Below are 4,403 nucleotides of genomic sequence, written 5' to 3'. Positions count from 1 at the left end.
ACCAATCATTCCTACATAAGTGCCGAGCTAAAATAGTAAGAAAATTATTTTTCACTTAATGGCGGAAAAAGGAATCGGAAAAAAATATTTAATTCAAAAGACTCCACCCCTTCAAAGATTTAGAGCGAAATTTTCCAATTTTGCCGAATACTATTAAATACTGTCGTCGCGGCTTATTTCAAAATCATAAAAAATCCTCCACTCATAGCACCGGCAAGTTCAGATGTAAGAATTTAGAAGAAGGAAACCCGAATAAGTAAAATAAATCAACGAACATAGTCCCTAATATTCTCGTGTTGGATATCAGAATTACTAGACAGCAGTGGCGGTTGAAACATCTCTAGGTAGTTCTGTGGCGTCTCCGTCGGCAAAGAAGGTTAAATCAATCGGAAAATCGGATGGCGGTAGCCAAGTAAGTGAAGTCCTACTCATACCAAAAACTCTTGATTCTTGTGTATCCCGTCACCAATTCACTAACTTGGCTACCGATAGTCGGTTTTTCTTAATTGGAATTGCATTAGACAAAGCCACGTATATGTAAACATCGACATTAAAAGAGGTAGAGAGCAACGCTTAATATAATTAATTATATCAGTTATATGATATAACATAAGATCAGCATCTAAAAACTCTTCAATTTATTGCATTAATTAATAGAAACGTAAATTATAAAGTAGATCGCTAATGAGTTTAATTTTTTTTAATGATAACCTATTCAGTCTACGAAAAAATATTTTAATTAGACATTAAAATATAACAGTTACAAAAACTCCTTGAATTCTCAGCCATTTTTCCTTCTCAAATATTTATTGGCCCTATTAATTTTTTATACTGCTCTTAACTTTTTTTCTCGCTATAAACATTCTTATTTATCGAATCATACATCATCAAACAATTCTACTTTCGTGAATAAAAATATCAACAGAAAAACTCAAGAACTTTCTCCAATAAATGGTTGTTGTGCTAGCATCATCCACCATGATTTCGGCAAGAAAACTAGAGTTGAGATCGCCTGAAAGTACGACTCAAAATGACGATGAAATGTTAGGAAAAATATCTTGAACAGCACCAGCGGCGTGCCGTTGTAGAACGTCGGTGGCGGCGGCCTTACATGTAGAAGGACTGAGATGGTGGTGTTGTGGCAACTAGGGCATCCATTTCCCACTTTTATATGTACTATTCCCTCCGTCCCAAGATATTAGAATTTTTTATGAAAATTTTTCTCTCAATGTGTACGACTATGAGAACAATTAAAATATCACTCATTCATTCGTTTTTCATTCTATCACAGATATGTCTTAATAAGTTGAAATGCTACTATTATTTGAAGCACTTGCAGTTAATCATTCCTAAGTTTTTGTGGAAAAATACGGATGCACAACTATAATCAACAACAACAAGATTTCTTACATAATATATAATACATGTACTACTAAATTTACTAACTACAGCTTGCACAATACAAATAATTTTATACTAATTCTAGTTTCACCAAACTACCAAGTGGGCCAAATCCAATTACCAAATAAATTAAGACGAATTGAGGAAAACAAAATTAAGGAACATGAGATGAACTAACTGCCATAACTAAGATTATTTTATATGATATAATTAACTTCATAATTTTACAAAATAGTCAACATTTACATACCCTGCTATCCATCAAAATAATTACCTTAATCGGCGACGGAGCACAGCTTTAAAACTCCGGCAGCAGGCAAGCGTGCTCTCCTGCCAGGCATGAACTTGTGAGGTGCAATTTTGAAACTCCATCCGTGATTAATGATTTGGCAATTAGGCTAATTTATAAGAGCATCATTAGTTAATTATGTCAAAATGCCCAAAATAAAAAGTAGCCCAATAATAAAATTAATAGCCCAAAATTAGTAAGCCCTAGTCTTTGTCTTCTTCTTAATTCAAATTTCAATTCCAGAACAGTGGTGCGGCGGCATGTGGAGTTGGAGACTTGGAGTGCAGGGCTCGCTCTGGGGCAGAGACTAGTCGGAGTTGGGCTGTATAAGAGGGGGTCGGAGTCTGGTGCCGGCGAAGCCCCCGCTCCTACGTGGTTCCGTCAATGATCGCTTATTATATACTATAATTCACACAATGGCATATCCAGGACATGAAATCCGTGGGATCGAATATAATAATAATAAATACTTCCTCCATTATAAATGAGTTATTTTCATTTTTGGGATATCCCTCTTAAAACAAAAAATCTGTTCTCTTACTTTATTTTCTCAGATATTTTATTATTTTCACTTCTCTATATTAACTTTTAAAAAATTAATTCATTAAATCATATGTCCAAACGAAATGGCTCGTTTATGACAGATGAAGGAAGTATAATATATAAATAATTATTTAAAAATTATTATATTTTAAGTAGTCACTGAATATTTGTATATACAATAGCCATTAAAATTCTTAGTACCAAATATTTTAATAATAGTTTCAAAATTTGAGTAAACAAAAAATATAATGAAATTGTAGCTGATGAAACGAAAATTATAAAAATAATTATGCTTAGTTAATCCACAAAATGAGCCAACCTATTTAGTTAATACTAGCTGCAAACATTTTGGTGGCCCAGCAAATAAGAATAAAATAGGCCCAAATAATTCAATTATTTTTTACCTTATTAAAGAAACCATCGTCTTTTTCATCCTTCCAACATTAGATCTCTGAAATTTCTGCAACCCCTCCTGTATAAATCGGAGAATGATCGATTGAGCAAGAACAAAGGAAAAACAACACACAAGGATTTTACATGGTTCGATCGAATCGATCTACGTCCACGGGCGAGGAAGGAAGTGATGTTATTGATGATAATTTATAGAGATTACAAAATAGAATCCAAGATCAGAACTCAACTCTCACTTCTAATCTAGCTTCTCTCTAAGCTTAATCAAGTGATGATAAAACCCTCTAACTGAATCTTGATTCTAATGAGAATGAACACACGCATACATTGTGAGCTGTTGAGCTCCTAATCTTATACATTGACGTGGCAGCTTTCCCTCTCAACTTGGGGTCCCAGCTGAGGCGCGCATCAACGTAATCCGTTCAGCTCAAGTCGACCGTTGCACTTGAATGTAAGCCGTTGATCTCGGTTGATCAACAAAACCGACGGCTCACACACCTTGATGCATGACTACTTTTATCAATCTCCACCTTAGTCATGACATCAACAACCATCCCTTCCCAGCCTTAATTTCTTCACATCACTCTCAGAGCCCCACCAGCTCTAGACAATACTTGAAGTTCTGAGCTGGCAACGCCTTAGTTAGCATGTCTGCTGCAGTGTGATCTGTTGACACTTTTAACATCTTGATCTCTCCTTTCTGGATCTCATCCCTCACAAAATGCAACTTCACATCTATGTGTTTGGATCTCTCATGGAAGATTGGATGCTTAGTGAGTGCCAAAGCAGTGCTACTGTCACGATCTCCACAGCATCTTGCCTTTCACCAAAATCTTCCAGAATACCTTTCAACCATTTTGCTTCTTTCACTGCTTCTGTGATAGCAATGTACTCCGCCTCTGTAGTAGATAATGCCACAATGTGTTGTAGTCCAAACTTCTAGCTTATGGCGGTTCCATACAATTTAAACACATAACCAGTTTGAGACCTTCAGTTGTCTCTATTTGAAGCAAAATATGAGTCGCAGAAACCAATCAGACCTCCACCTTGCTGATGATCACTCCCACCATATATCAGACCATACTTGGATGCTCCTTTGAGATACCTTAGAAACCATGCGTCTTCAAGGAATTTTTATTGGAAGAATTGTTTTGTTAAGAGTATTTATAGATATTTTATTTTGTTTCTTCTCTTTGATTCATAACTCTTCACCTTTCGTATTCCTATATTAATTTCTATGTTAATGAGATCGATCAATATTCTCATGCCAGATTTGCAAAGAATTCCAAACCAGTAAAAAGTTAGAAGAGGAACAGGCGACTACTCCACTATTTTTACTCAGCCGTTTAGTCGACCCCATCTTTTCCATTTTTTTTTTGCAGCAAAGGTGGTTTGGTCTTGGCCTCTTAAAATGGTTTCTGCTGTCAACTAGTATTATTCATCTGATATTTTTTATTTTATAACTACTGGTTTTTACTAATTTAGGACTATCATTTTGTTGTTAATATTTCATTTAGGATCAGTGGAAACAAATCGAAGATTTTGTATATGTTTTAACATATATTATTAGTTGTATTTATTTTTTGTTTGAAGTTCATACCGATAAATGGAGGCAAACTAGCGCGATGTGGGATGTGGAAATTGTAGAGACCATGATCCGAGGAGGTGAATACTGGAGATAGATAGATGGTCAGAAAAAGTAGGGAGAAGATCAGATGAAGGCATATTGGACTTTATAAGAGCCGATGAAGCCAGATTC

This window comes from Salvia hispanica, chromosome 4 (assembly GCF_023119035.1).
Source record: "Salvia hispanica cultivar TCC Black 2014 chromosome 4, UniMelb_Shisp_WGS_1.0, whole genome shotgun sequence".
Taxonomy (NCBI): Eukaryota; Viridiplantae; Streptophyta; class Magnoliopsida; order Lamiales; family Lamiaceae; genus Salvia; species Salvia hispanica.
This window is presented reverse-complemented; position numbering follows the sequence as displayed.